At 43.2% G+C, this 15508-nt stretch overlaps 1 protein-coding gene across 6 annotated transcripts in view; it reads right to left on the minus strand.

Annotated features, from left to right (window-relative positions):
• Window positions 1–503: 503 nt before the first annotated feature.
• The window catches only part of FKBP6 (FKBP prolyl isomerase family member 6 (inactive)), a 51485-nt gene continuing 36480 nt past the window's right edge, over window positions 504–15508 (minus strand). The window contains exons 9-10 of one of the 6 annotated variants that reach the window (XM_072640230.1): window positions 13451–13474; window positions 504–1630 (exon numbers count right to left, since the gene is read on the minus strand). The gene's annotated coding sequence lies outside the window, so the exon portion shown is untranslated. Of the gene's footprint in view, window positions 1634–6691; window positions 7171–8526; window positions 9217–13450; window positions 13475–15508 lie in introns of those variants that run through there. The other 5 variants (XM_072640229.1, XM_072640227.1, XM_072640228.1 and 2 more) reach the window with 5 other exon arrangements.

Below are 15508 nucleotides of genomic sequence, written 5' to 3' on the forward strand. Positions count from 1 at the left end.
ACGGAAATCCAAGGGCTGAGGTTCCCGCCTGCTTCCCCACTAGCAGCCTGGGGGTGGTGAAAGATGGGGGCAGATGGGTGGGACCCAAGAAGGGGGCAAGTCAGTGGCAGCCAAGTGAGCTGACCCCCAAGACTTTAAGGACCTGGCTGCCCCTTCTCTCCCTGGGGCTCCCCCTATTCCTGTGGGATAGGCTGCCCCCATCCCAGGCCACCATTCCATTCCCTTCTGGGAAAGTTTGCCCTGCCTTTTCCATCTGGTTGTATTTGGCATCAGAACGTAGGGTGACTCTGCCATTCCTGCCTGTGTGACCCTGGGTCAGACATGTCCCATCTCTAGTCCTCAGTTTCCTCATCAGTAAAATGAGGAGGCTGGCCTGCATAGCTCCAGAGGTCTTTATAGCTTTATGGGACTTTATGGCTCAAAGTCTAAGGCAGGTGAGAGAGCAGAGCTTGGGGCTTAGCTGTGGGGCAGGTGAAAGATGAAATGACTTGGGAAAACGGAGGTTTAACTTTCCGAACATATCCATTTATTAAGCAATGCATGCCAATGCCCACTACATAGGGACCAGACCCCCTCAACGCAGGCCTGGACCTCAAGTACAGGGGAAGACAGAGTTTTGTACATTAAAAACAATCAAATAAGGCCAATTGATTAAAAAATCAATTAACCAGCATACAATATTAAGCAATTTGATTTCTGATTGGATGAAAGATTAGGGCCTTTCCAAGTTGGGAGGAGCACAGCCCACAGTAAAATTCCCTGAAATCAGAAAAAGAGGCATCCCACTCCCCCGAAGTGCCTGAGAGCAACAAAGAGAACATGAAAATAGTAACTGATTGATCAGTATGGGACCATTTTTCAGATGAGACACATGCGCTGCTTAAGATGTTACAGTTGTAAGAAAAGTCCTTTCATCCATCTTTGGGTCTGACCAGGTTTCTGGTCAGTAAACCTGGCTCCTTGGGTAAGGTCTCTAAGCAGCAGGTAGAGGTGGTCCAACTTCCCAGTCACGCAGGGCTAGGTTCAAACAATGCCCACCATTGGATAAAGTTTCTCATAGGACAGAGATTGGACCAGACCCATAATTGAATATAAGCTGAGCCGGCTCCAGGATGAAGTCAGTGTGGTCACTCAATTCCCATAACCACTGGCTGCTCCAATCTCCTCAATTGCCTCAATTCCCCTTCTGATTCTTGAGTTGGAGGTTCACTCCTGCCATGGACCACTTATCCATAAGCCAAATCAATAAGGTTTGTTTTCATATTTTCGTAATCTGAATTATATCAGTCAGGTCACAAATCAAACAATGTAGAGGGCTCACAATGAACTAATTTGGAGAAGGCAGATTTACACATCACCACGGTAACCCAGAAAATCTAAACAAAAACCCAAACATCATGAAATAAAAGGCCAAAGCAATTTAGTAACGATCATCTATATTAACGAACATCCAGTCTCTTTGTATCCTTGTAACTCACTCCCAACGTCCACTGAACAAACAAGGACATTGGGTTCCGGATGTCTCTTGTGATCATCTGGTTCCTGGACTTCTCTTGCACTTGCTGGAAGAGGCCTCTGTTTCCCTAATTCCAAATCACTTGTAGAAGTTCCAGGATAAATCTGATAAAATCTGCTAATAACAAGATTTAATGCAATTTAGTACAATCTCTTAAATCTGGTTCTCTAATCTTCAAGTCAGAGAATTTCAATTTTGATATATCATGTCCTATTTTTATTTTTACCTAATATAAGTGTGCGTGTGTGTGTGTTTGTCCTTCATTGTCAAAGAAGACCACGCCATCAGAGAAATGATGACATGACTTGCACTTGACTTTGTTTTGAGTGAGGGAGGGCTGCGCAGGTCACCAGCCTCACTTCTTCTCCAGAGTCATCTGAATCCAGTGACCAGATATTCATCAGGATGACTGGAGATGACCCAGGATGAGGCAATTGGGGTTAAGTGACTTGCCTAAGGTCACACAGCTAGTGAGTGTCAAGTGCCTGAGGTGAGATTTGAACTCACAGAGCACTGGTGCTCTATCTACTGCAGCACCTAGCTGCCTTACCTAATATAAGTACCTGATATAAGTATCTTAAAAAAAATTTCCAAGGGCCTAACTGAAATGAATTGTTGTTTTAAAAAAAATTGTATTTAGTTTTAGCTTTCAACACTCACTTTTATAAGATTTGAGTTTTAAATTTTCTCCCTCTTCTTCCCCTCTCTCCTCCCCAAGATGTTGCAAACTGATACAGGTTATTGATGTACAATCATATTAAACATATTAAAATTAACTTTTAAAAATGATCAGATACTTTAAAATGGGAAGACAATTTCACTTTCTTTATAATTATCAATACAATTTTATATGTAAAATCCTTAATCCAATTTTGAGAACTTATTATTAAAAGCCCAAATTTCCATACATTTGGAAAGCCAATCAGATACATAAATATGCATATGTATATATGTATATATACATACATACACACATATATATATACATACAGACACACAGACATATAAAATTCTTAGAGCAACAGTGTGACGCTGGTGCTTTCTCAAAATTGATATTCCCTTTAATTGGAAAATGTTTACATGATATATTTGTCTTATTACTTTGTCTAATTCTCCCTTCAGGAGGACGTCATCCCTATATTAGAATCTGACCAGAAATGCAGGTTAAAATTGTACAATTTTTCACACTTGCATCCTATTATAGTCATTGAGACGTGCTGGTATCAGTATATTAATTAACAAAATTAGAGTTGTACTCACAAAACTTCTACTGCTCACCTGCCCTATTTATAGGAATTTGCTATGAAAGGAAAGGAGGGACATTATTGTAACAGCATAAAGCCTTGTCCCCTCGAGGGCACAGACTGACCAGATAGAGACCAAAGCCAGAGAGAAAAGCCCAACTTCCTTCACTCTGATTCTAGGCACGAGTCCTATCTGATGGCCAGCCTTGCAGTCCCAGGTGTCAGAAGCCAGGCTCGATTCCCCCAATTTCCTCAGCTATCTGGCACGAATCCTGAGCAAAGGATTTCAGCTTTCTCTGTTCCCTTGTCCTCTGTCACGTACAGTTAGTGGAACGAGTCTTACCTGGTTGCACAGGGTTATTAATAAAAGAGAATATTTGGGAAAAGTGCTTCAAAGTGTCCACAAACCCCAGGTCCAGGGCCTGTCCCTGACAGGCCAAGATCAAAGGCCAAGATCTCAAACCTGGTCAGTCCCAGACAGATATCAGTTTAAAAGGGCCCTCAGGGGTCTCCCAGGACATCCCACCTGACAAGGGGCTGTCCAGGCTTGGCCCCTGAGAGCTTAGGGGCTCTCACTCCTGGCCACCTTTCACCCGTGGTTCCTGGCTCTGCCTTCTGGGCCCAAGCAGTAGAACTTTCCAAATACTTGAGCACAGCTACAGTGAAGAAAGGCTAGAGTGTACATACTCTGTGGAATATGGATAATGTGATGGCTCCGCTAACATGCTTCCCCCTCCCTTTTTCTTTTTTAATCCTTGTTAAAAGGGATGCTCACTGGGTAGGGAAGGGGGGAGGGATGCATTTAGAAATAAATGGTCATATAAAAACAAAGGCTACCAATAAATAAAAATACATTTTTAAGAAGAAAAAAAAAGCCTTGGATTTGGAGTTAGAAGGAAAAAACATTCTTTAAGTAGCAAGTATGTGCCACTCTGTGCTGAGCCATTTATAAACATTTCATTAACAACCCTGGCAGATCAGCGATATTATTATCCTCATTTTAGACATGAGGAAACTAAGTTAGGCAGAGGTTAAATGACCTGCCCAGGGTCACACAGGTTTTCTCAAAAATGTATTATTTACTTATGTTAAACATACTTTTTAAAATTTGAATTCTAAATTCTCTCCCTCCCTTCCGTTCCTCCCCAACCCCTTGAGAAGGCAAGCAATATGATGTCACACAAGAGTCATGCAGCTAGTAAGGGCCTGCCCTTGGATTTGAACTCAGGTCTTCCTGACACTGGGTTTAGCCCCCAGTCAGACCTGGCCCTGTTGCCTGCTCCTTGTGTGACCTTGGGCTCCCGTACAGCTCTAAGACCCTATCCAGCTCCAGATCCCAACTTCTCCCAAATTATTTTCCATGGCTCCCCCATAAATCCTCCATTTCAAGTCAATGGTGTTCCTCATGTTCTTCCTTCACACTCTATACCCATTCCACTAGACAGATAGCCCATAAATGGGTCAGACACTGGGTAAGCAAACACAGACCGAAAAGAGAGTCAACTCTCCAGGAACTCACATTTCAAAGAGAGAAGATACCACCCAATGGGGAGCTGGAAAGCAGGTATGGAAAGCAGGGGGGTGGTTACTTACAGCTGCTTAGCTATTAAGCAGAGTACAGAAGTCCATCCCAGAACGAGGACTGGGGCAGGAGTGAAGGCCTGAGAGACTCAAGAAATGGAGGCTCAGGCCAGGGATTCACCAATGGGAGGGGGTGAGGGGCAGCGACCTCTCATCCTTCCAAGCTGAGCTCATAGCCCACTTCCTAAATTGCTAAATAGCACCTGTCACACCCATTCTTCCATACTTATCATGCTGCCTTGGACCCCCTTCGAATCTGCAGTAGGGTCTCACACCATGTGTATCTTGTCCAGCTAACAAATGCCGGGTTTTCCTAATTGCTCTGCCAGCTAAGTCCGGGCACTAGGGGCTGAACTGGTCTGCAGGAAGAAGGGGCCTTCGGATGGGGATGTCTGGGGACTCTCCATGTCCTCACCCACAGGCAGGGTGCAGGAATCTGTCACTTTCCCATTCTGTCCATTCCTTCTGGTTCTTTATCTGAGTGATACATTTTCAAAGCCCTCTCCCTCCAACTGCATGGAAAGCAATGGCCAAGAAACAAAGTCTTCTTGGCTTCTCTAAGGAGGCACTGGCTCTCTGAAAGGTTTCAGGGGATAATACAAAGTGCTGCAGGGATCAGTTAGCCAGCAGGTAAGGTCCACAAAGAGCTTAAAACCCAGCTGCGGGCAATTCATCTCAGAAAACCCTCTTTCTAAGGGCCCTTGAAGTATAACCTGAGCCTGGGCATCTGCTTTGTTGGGCATGTCACCCATTACCACACCAGACCAGGAGCCCCTTACAGGTATGGGGTGAAAACTGCCCCAGTTTTAGTTTTCTGAAATGACTTACACTAAAACCTTGGTTGGTCCCCACACTGACCCAGTAGGTGACAGTCAGAAAGTTACAGCTCAGACACCCTTCATCACTCTCTTAAGCAAAGCCCCCAGCATTGTAGACTCCTAGGTGCACATGCAAGTGGAGGCGGCAGGCAGTTATGAGAAGCCCAGACTCCAAATCAGAACTCCTAGGGTAAGGTCCCCCACAGCACCCTTCTCCAAACTTTGATGAACCTCTATGCCCAAGGTCTCTCTTCCTATGGTCATTCCCACAGGCATGTCATTACCTACTTGTCCTGATGTGTGCCCTCCCCAGATTGTTAACACTCAGTCGACTTTCCTGCTTCCCGATGACTAGCTGACCCCTGCAGCTCTCTGGGCTCTCCTCCTGAGCCTCATCAGGAGAGCACCAGCCTTCTCTGCCCACTCCTCACCCCTGAAAGGAGGTAGATGATGAAAGGGAAGAAAAACTGAGAGCCAGGCAGTGGCATGGAGAGCTCAGAGAACTCTGTCAATTCCTCAACCTAGCCCATCCCCCTCAGTCCTCACTTTCAGGGAACAGGAAGAAGCTGACCAGAGCAGGCAAGATGAGGCACTTAGTGACTCCCAGATCCTGAGATCTTTACACAATTTCATCATTTGGTTGGAAGAGTAATGAATTCCCAAATGCCTCCATTCAAGTGCAGGAGCCAAATAGGAAGGACTGCTGATCTGTTCGATGCACCTGGTGCTGGTCTGGAAATCAGAGGACCCTTCGTGAGGTTAGAACTCAGCTCCAAATCATAACTGGAGACATCTTGGAAACTAGATGGCACATAGGGCAACAAATCCGGAATCAGGAAGACCTGAGTTCAAACCATACTTACTGGCTGCATGACCCAAGGCAAGTCACTCAACCTGTCTCCATTTCATCATCTGTGAAATGGGGATAACAGCATCTTCCTGCCATGCTACATAAAGGCTAGCTCTTACTCTAAAACAGAATGTTCCCTTGACCCACAGTGGAGCTCTTGGTGCCATGACAGAGACCGTCTGCCCCTGAGCCTGCCATACTCTCCTCTTTTCAATAGGACCTCATACAAGCCCTGGTTGCCCTAAGGTTCTGCTACTGCACCATTGTCTCCAGGACGCCTTCCTTGATCCTCAACCTCACCCCTCAAGTTTCCACAGTATATAGTCTGCATTTATTTTTATGTGTGTGTAGGGTTTCTTCCTCCAAATAACATTGTTCCTCTCAGTCATTTTTGCCCCTGTATCCCCTGTGACTAGGCAAGGGCCTAGGACACAGAAGGCCTGTTACACTTGTTGGCTGGCAGTGGTCAGGCCATGGCTTCTTCTCCTCCAAAGACTCCCTCTCCTGTGGCAGCCCTGTTCCAAGAGCCACTAGCCTGGGAGAGAAAGTATGGCAAGACCAATCAAGGCAAACACAGGTGACCCATTCCACCTAAGTCTGGGATCAAATGAGAAGTGTAAAGAGGGACCTGTCGCCATCTAGTGCCCGCTCAATTCATGAAGCAAGGGTCAAAAAAGAGTCATTTTTTAACCCTTGGTCAACTGCAGGACAGTCAACTGAACAGACATTTTTTATTGTGTGCAGAGAGAACTGTGGCATTGTAGAAGAAATATAAAACTCCACTAAGAAATGGCCCCTGTCCTCATGAAACAGGGGCAAAATAAGAGCCCGTATTCGGTCTCTGGGGGGGAGAAAGCTGTTGTTCTTCAGTACTGAGGGGAGCAAGATGTCCAATGGCCAAAGCCTGTGGTCTTGGCTGAGTGACCCAATCATCTCACTTCCTTAAGTTTCTCCATCTGTCAGAGAGGACCCATAATTGCTACTTAGCCTCCCTTATACCCATGAGAGCAAAGATGGGTTGAGAAACATCATGTAAATCCAAGTGTCTTTGGCCAAACCACTCATGGGCTTTCCTTTTTGAAGGCACAAGTAGTGAGCCAGTTTCCACCAATACCGTTGTCCTTCAGAGACATGGGAAGTCAGGAAAAAAAGTCCTATTGGCTGGAAGAGATTGACATAATACACAGTAAATGGCAAGGAACACATGACCTACAAGTACACTGGCAACATGTGGAGGTCTGGGTGGCTCATCCTCCAAAGGCCTACACCTAACTGATCAATAAGCTGGGGTCTTGAAGGAAGCCAAGTACCCAAACCAATGGGGTGGGAGATTTTACTTCCACTCAGGAAAGCTGTAACCTGAGGAGGGAAAGAGAGAAATCTGAGTTCTAGAAACATCCTTGACAGCTGAAGACACAAAGATGCACCTACTGGTAACCCTAAGACATGGCCCTCTCCCCAATGAGAGTGAACACCCTGTGTGGGGCAGGATGCCCTTGAAAAGAAATGCCTAACCGTGAAAGAAGTCCCAAGTCCCTCCAGCCTCACCAGGGTTGGGTTTGGATTTGGATTTCTGATCACTATCTCCCAACCCTTTCATTCCACACACAGTGTTTGCCTTGCTCATGGGATGAGACTGACCCAGTGAGAAAAGAGTGATCACTGAAAGGGGATCTGGAGTGGAGGCTGGGATGGGACCCACACAATGGGGCTGACTGTTTAACTGATCATCCCAGCACTGCCCTCTAGCGAAGAGAACACAGCCTTGAGGTCCATTCCCTGTTGCTGCTGTCCAGAGTCAGGTGGGCAGACGAGATGCCTGGGGCTACTGTTTTGGCATATTCTCCTTTCCTAGGTTAACCAACCACAACCTATGGGGCTGTGTATACTCTGCTGGTATCAGGGGAAGGCTGCAAAGACAGCAGCAGCTCCCTGAGGCCAAGGTCCCCACTTCTGCCATTACCACCTATTTCTGTCATCCTTCATTTCTCCTGGCTGCCTATGCACCCTCAGCTCTGGCTGTCCTGTGCCTGGCGTTCTCTAGGATGTCTAGAGTTTTCTTGCCTTTCTCTGGGCTCTTGTACACACCATCCCCATGCCTGCCTATGCCTTCTTCCCTATTCAAGTCTTACTCATCCCCCTTTACAGATGAACCTCCTCTCCCAGGGTCTCTTGGTCTCCCATCCTTGTTTTGAGCGTGCCAGGGACATCTACAGCTTGGGGACAGAGGTCTTGGTGACTTTGCAACCCCAGAGCAGAGCAAAGACCTGAGCACCACCCATCAAGTAGGCTGGGCCCAGTGACTGAGTAGAAGGTTGCCTGAACAGTTCTGGGCACAAAGGCCAGTCCATTCTGCCTTGGCTTTAACCCACTGCATGCCATTATTAAGAAATAGGAGCTGCTGTGAGGCTTAAAACTTGTGCTGGTGAGCTAATAGCCTTGGCAAATGGCTGCCCCTCCATCCCGCCTACTCACTTTGAAAGCTTAATCGTCCTTGCACAACGAATTGGCACCAGGTTTGGCTGGACTGATTCCCAAGGACAAGAAAATTTTTTTTATTTCTTCACAACAATAACAAATCCTGAGCATAATTCTCCCCTTTAAAACAACAAACCCTCTGTAAACATACACAGCCAACCGAATGTGGAACTATTTACATGAGCACTTCAGCTGCTGGAGCAGGGTGTTGAGGGAAAAACCAACAACAGCTTTCATTAAAAAAAACCAAACAACCCCCTCCAACACACACCCATACACCACCACCCCCTTTAACTTCACTGGCAGCGGGAGGCGACAAGAAAAGGGAAAGCGTTGCTCAGTTTGGCAGCAGCCTTCACAGCCTCTCAAGACTACAAGAGTAAAGTCTAAGGCATACATAGCACCTGAGAAATCAGGCCGGCTCACCATATCGCCCTGCCCACACTGCTTCCCCAAACCGCACTCAAACAGAAAAGGCTCTGCCTTCCTGAGCATTCAGGCTGCCTGGCTCTGGCCTCCTTTGTACAGAGAGCTGGAAACCAGAGCAGCCGCCAGGAATGTTCCCGGACCATTAAGTTCCAGGAGTCCGGCGTGAAACTGTAGGTGCTTTGAGCTCAGAAAAACGTGGGTCTGGCCTCCTTCCTTCTCCACCCCTGAAATGCCATCTTGGAGACGGTTCTAGTCCTCTGCCAACTCTGACCAGGCTAGGCACAACGAAGTCTGGACATGCTGGGGGTGGGGTAAAGAGGGTCAATCAGTGTAAGGTACAGATGCATCCCATTTGACAACTGGGTAGACTAAAGTAGAAAGAAAAATGTTGTTGGTTCTTAAATATAAGTGGGGCTTTACTCATTTATCTTACTCAGGAATTTTGAACCTAACATACTTTAAACCAAAAGTCCCAGACCTTTTGTGCTAAGCAAAGATAGCACCATGTCACTCCCCATTCTCTCGTAGGTCAGACACAAACTCCTGTGTTGGCCTGGTCTGCCCTCCCAGCATTCCAGGCAGAGGACACAGGGTGTCCCAAAAGTCTCAGTGCAGTTCCACACCTCTACAGTGGACTCTCCCTCAGGCACTCCAAGGTCCAGCCAAACAATTTCTTCTGTCTCCCCTATAAGACATTGTGTCTTCCCTGGTCACAACTGCACTGTTCCTAAGCCTAAAAGTCCTCCTTTCTTACATTTGTCTCTTAAGCTAATTTCCTTCAAAACACAGCTGAAGAAGCCACTTACCACATAAAGACTTTCATGATAGTACATGTAAAATAAGCGTAAAATAAAAGACCTCAAATTTATTTCATACAAACTCAGATGTAGAGTCTATGGGGACATTTCCTTGTGTCTTTAAGACACCAATGCTTCTTGGAGTATGATACTGGAGTATATAATAGGTGCTTAATAAATGCTTGTCAATGTGCTCGAAGTTTGAGAACCTGAGGCTCCAGGCCCAGCTGCAGCTCCCACGTCCTCTTGCCTCCATGTGCTCTGAATCCTACCAAGTTCCCCCCCTTGGATGTGTAGAAGTGAACTCATGGTGATGGGCCATTTCCCAGAGAGGTACCTAATTCACAAACACCACCAGGGAGCATGGTACAGAGGACGGTCCTGGAGACCTGGGTCCGAGTCTCACATCTCACAACATGCCCCATTCCCCTTCACATGAAGGAAGGCCAGGCCTCATCCAAAGCTGAGAGCCTGGTAGTCTGGCACAGAGGACCCATCATACTTCAGGCCAGTGCGTCCCTATTCCCTGCTCTTGGAAAGAGCCTGAGAGAAAACATTCAGTTCAATCCAGCAAATATTTGTTTAGCAGCTACCATGTGAGAGACACAGTCCCAGGTTCTGAGATTAAAAACGGCATTATCAGGGCTGATATATTTTATGGGATTTATATTATGTGGGCTATTTCTAAGTGGAAAACATCTCAGTTTCAAACAACTGGCTTATAACTACTTTTTCTTTTCTGAACACTCATTCAACTTTAATCATATCATCACCCATTTGGAGTTGGGGTGGAAACTGTTCATGGCAGGTAGGGAGGATATGGTACTAGGACAAAAATTAGTTGTACCCTTGGTCCCAGACAGCTAGGTGGAACAGTGGATACTGTGCCAGGCCTTGAGTCAGGAAGACCTGAGTTCAATTCTGGCCTCAGACACTTACTAGTTGTATGACCCTGGGCAAGTCACCTAACCCTGCTTGCCTCTGCTTCCTCACCTGTCAAATGAGCTAGAGAAGGAAATGGTAAACTACTCCACTATCTCTGCCAAGGAAACTCCAAATGGGGTCAACAATGAGTTGGACATAACTGGAATGACCGAACACCACCACCCTCCTCCCATAAATCACTTTTTCATATAGGTGAAAGTTAAAGAATGATTATCATTCATTAGGAAAACTGACAGGAAAATAGTTAAGGACAAGTAGAGTCCATACTGTTTTTTGTTTTTAAGTGAGAAGGAGATGGATGCTTCAAGTCACAGGCTGGGGAGCTAGACTTCAATCCTGGCAGAATTCTATTATTTTTAAAAGAGTTTATAAAGCATTAAAAACAAAAAAAAAAAGCAGGGCCACCTGCACTACCAAGAACAAGTCATGTCAAAACAACCCGGCTTTCTTTTTGGACAGATTATGATGGCCACAGCCATCCAAGATTTCAGTAACTCTTAAGATGTCTTTGTGACAGTAAGGAGTGGGGGCGAGGATCAAGGAGAATATAGTTAAGTGGACTTAGACATGACTGAGCGTTGTTCAGTACTGACTCAGACGGACACTGGAATGGAGTTCTATGGGACTCTCCTTGACCCTGCTCAGCATTTTTTCAATCAAATGGGTGATGGTACCTGTGGAAGGTCTGAGGCTGGGCTAAGATGAGAGGTGACAAGATTGGAAATGAACAGATCTCAAATGGAGTAAGATCTGGAAGCCAGAGCCAAGATGGTGGAGTAAAGGCAGGGATTCACTCAATCTCTCCCAAATTGTCCTTCAAACATCTTTAAAATAACACCTCAAAACAAATTCTGGAGGGACAAAACTAACAAAAGGATGAGGGAAACAATTTTCCAGCTCAAGAAAACTTCTAAGGTCAAAAGGAAAGGTCTAACTGGGATAAGAAGGAAATGTAGTCTGGTGCACACTGTGCCCATGAAACCAGCAGTGAGGTCCTGAACCCAAGCATGAAGCAGCAACAAGACATCACACTCATGAACATGGCACAAGCCAGCAGCAGAGACAAGTGAACCTGTAGCAGCAACTTCCAGAGCTTTCAACCCACAGACAACTGGTGAGAAAGAGAACACAGGTCTCTCGGCTAGCACTAGATGCAGGATTCTGTTGCACTGCCCAGGATATGGGTTGCAGGCCCAGGGTAAAGAGGAGCACTAATAGACTAGAGCTTCTGGCTACAGGGGAGCAGGGGCCCAGGTCACAGTTCCAGTGTAGAAAACAGTAATTACGGTTCCTCGAAGACCAGAGTATAGATCAGGACAGCAGTGACTATACCTCTCCTTAGACCATATCACCTTGGAAAAGTGAAAACTTACACAGTCCCCAGAACTAGCTCTGAAAACAACAGAACAAAAGGATTCAGACAGTGCCCCTTCTACCCTAAGAGAAGAATCCAACTTTAACATACAGTTAAAAGTCAAGAAATATGCTTGAAAAATGAGTGAACAACAAAGAATCTGACCATAGAAAGTTATGATGGTGACCAGGAGGATCAAAACACAAACTCAGAAGAGGGCAACAACGTCCAAATGTCTGCATGCAAAACTTAAAAAGTTTTTTTGAATTGGTCTCAGGCTCAAAAAGGATTCCTGGAAGAGCTCAAAAAGGATTTAAATCAATTAAGAAGGTAGAAGAAAAATGAGAAAAGAAAGTGATGGCAGAGGACAATAACATCTTAAAAATGGGGGAAAAAAAGCACAAAGATCCACTGAAGAGAATTCTTTAAAAAGCAGAACTGGCCAAATGGAAAAAAGATACAAAAGCTCACTGAAGAAAATTTCTTAAAAATGAGAACTGGGCAAATGGAAGCTAATGATTCAATGAGTTATCAAGAAACAATAAAATAAAATCAAAAGAATGAAAAAAATAGGAGAAAATATGGACCATCTCACTGGAAAAACAACTGACCTGAAAAACAGATTAAGGAGAGATAATTTAAGAATTAACGAACTATCTGAAAACCATGACCAAAAAAGGAATGTTTCAAGAAATTATCAAAGAAAATTGCCCTGATATCCTAGAAAGGACCAGAGGGTAAAACAGAAATATAAAGAATTCAATAATGACCTCCTGAAAGAGATCCCAAAATGAAAACTCTTAGATATACTGTAGCCAAATTCTATGGCTCTCAGTCAAGGAGAAAAACAGGATGGAGGGAAATACACAGTAATCATAATTGTGAACATGAATGGGATGAATCTGCCCCTAAAACAGACACAGAGAGCAGAGTGGATTAAAAACCAGAACCCTACAATATGTTATTTACCAAAAACACATGTGAAACAGAGAGACACACACAGAATAAAAGTGAGGGGGACTGGAGTGAAATGTATTCTGCTTCAGCTGAAGTTAAAAAAAAAAAAAGGAAAGTTAGTAATCATGCTCTCTAATAAAGTAAAAACAAAAATAGATCTAATTAAAAGAGATAAGTAAGGAAATTACACCTTGCTAAAGGTAACACAGACAATGAAGTAATATCTATACGAAACTTATAAGTACCAAATGGTATAGCAGCGAAATTTTTAAAGGAAAAGTTAAAAGTTAAAGAAAAAGTTACAGGAGGAAATAGACAATATAACTATACTAGTGAGGGACCTCAACTTTTCCCTCGCAGAACCAGATAAATCTAACTAAAAAATAAGCAAGAAAAAAGTTAAAGAAATAAACCAAAATTTAGAAAAGCAAGATATGAGAGACTTCTGGAGAAAACTGAATGGGAATAGAAAGGAACATACCTTTTCCTCAGCAGTACGTGATACCTATGTAAAAATTGATCAAGTATTAGATATAAAAATCTTACAACCAAATGCAGAAAATTAGAAATATTTTTCAGATCATAATGCAATAAAAATAACTTAACAAAGACACAGATTAAAATAAATAGGAATACAATCGAAGTATGAGTGGTTCAAAGAACAAATCATAGAAACAATCAATAATTTCATTAAAGAGAATGATGACGATGAGAGAGCATACCCAAATTTATGGGATGTAGCCAAAGCAGCGCTCAGGGGAAAATTTCTCTCTCTAAATGCTTACACACATAAAACAGAGAAAGAACAGATCAATAAATTGGGCATACAACTAAGAAAAACTAGAAAGAAAATAAATTAAAAATCTCCCATTAAAAACCAAATTGGACATCTTGAAATCAAAGGAGAGATTAATAAAATTTAAAGAAAACCATTAAACTAATAAATAAGGTTGTATAGGAAAAACCCCAACAGATATGTTCCTGATTAATATGATTTAAAACATAAGAAAACCAAATTACCAGTATCAAAAATGAAAGTGGTAAGTTTATTAATGAAGAGAATATTAAACCTATTAGGAGCTTTTCTGTGCAATCAATTTGACAATTTAAATAAAATTTTTAATATTTTAATTATTTTTAAATTCTTAAATATTTTTAAAAATATAAGCTGACCAGATTAACAGAAGAGGAAGTAGAAAACCCTATTTTTGAAAAAGAGATTGAACAAGTTATTAATGAGCTTCCTAAGGACCAGATGAATTCACAACTAAATTCTACCTAATATTTAAAGAAAAATTAATTCAAATGCCATATAAACTATCCGGAAAAACAGGAAGGTGAATCCTGCCAAATTCCTTTTATGCCGTCAATACGGTGCTGGTTCCTAAACTAGGAAAGGCAAAAACAGAGAAAGAATAGCTCAATATCCCTAATGAATACTGATGCAAAAAACTGAAATAATATACTAGTATGGAGATTGGAACAGGTGGAATTTATACTAGGAATGTAGGGCTCGTTCAATATTAGGAAAACTGTCAGTATAATTGACCATATCAATAACATAGCCAATAAAAATAATGATTATCTCAATATGTGCAGAAAAAGTTTTTGACAAAGTACAACACTCATTCCTATTAAAAACTCTAGAAAGTATAGGAATAAATGGAGCTTGTCTTAAAATGATAAGTAGTATTTATCTAAAACCAACAAGAAGTATTATCTGTACTGGACTGATCAGAGTGTAAAGCAAGGATACCTATTATCACCATTTTTATTTGATATTGTACTAGATATGCCAGCTACAGCGTTAAGAGAAAAAGAAATAGAAGGAATTAGAATAGGTAATGAGGAAACAAAGCTTGCTGGCTGCCTTTTGTCTTTCATTCTTGAAGAGGACCATGATGTCAGGGAAGCGTGTTGGATTTAAGTGAGGGAGGGCTGTGCAGTCACCAGCCTCACTTTCCCCACAAGAGCCATCTGAGTCCAGCGGTCAGATACAGATCAGGCCAACTGGAGATCACCCAGGATGCAGCAGGGGGATCTTGGCCTCTTCAAGCTATGGTCTTTAACAGGTTTCAGTTTTTTTAAATGGGCCCTTCTTGGCCTCATTTTATGAAGCCTTAATCACTGAAAACAAAACTATCATTCTTTGCAGGTAATACGATGGTATACTTGGAGAACCCCAGGCCTTATCTCCCAAATATGGAGAGAACTGAGTCAAATTTGTAAGGCTCAAAGTCATTCCCCAATTGGTAAATATTCAAAAGGCTTTTGAACAGTTTTCAGATGAAGAAATCAAAGATATGTACAGTCATATGAAAACTGCTCTAAATAACTACTGGTTAGAAAAACGCAAACTAAAACAACTCTGAGGTATGACCTCACTGGTGATATCTCCCCAGATTGGCTAATACGATAGAAAAGGTCAACATCCCAAAGAGATAAAAAACAAAAAGGAAGAAGATTTGTATGTAAAAAATACATGGTAGCTCTTTTTCTGGTGGCAAAGAATTGGAAATTGAAGGTATGCCCATCAGTT

This window comes from Notamacropus eugenii, chromosome 2, assembly GCF_028372415.1.
Source record: "Notamacropus eugenii isolate mMacEug1 chromosome 2, mMacEug1.pri_v2, whole genome shotgun sequence".
NCBI classification, from domain to species: Eukaryota; Metazoa; Chordata; class Mammalia; order Diprotodontia; family Macropodidae; genus Notamacropus; species Notamacropus eugenii.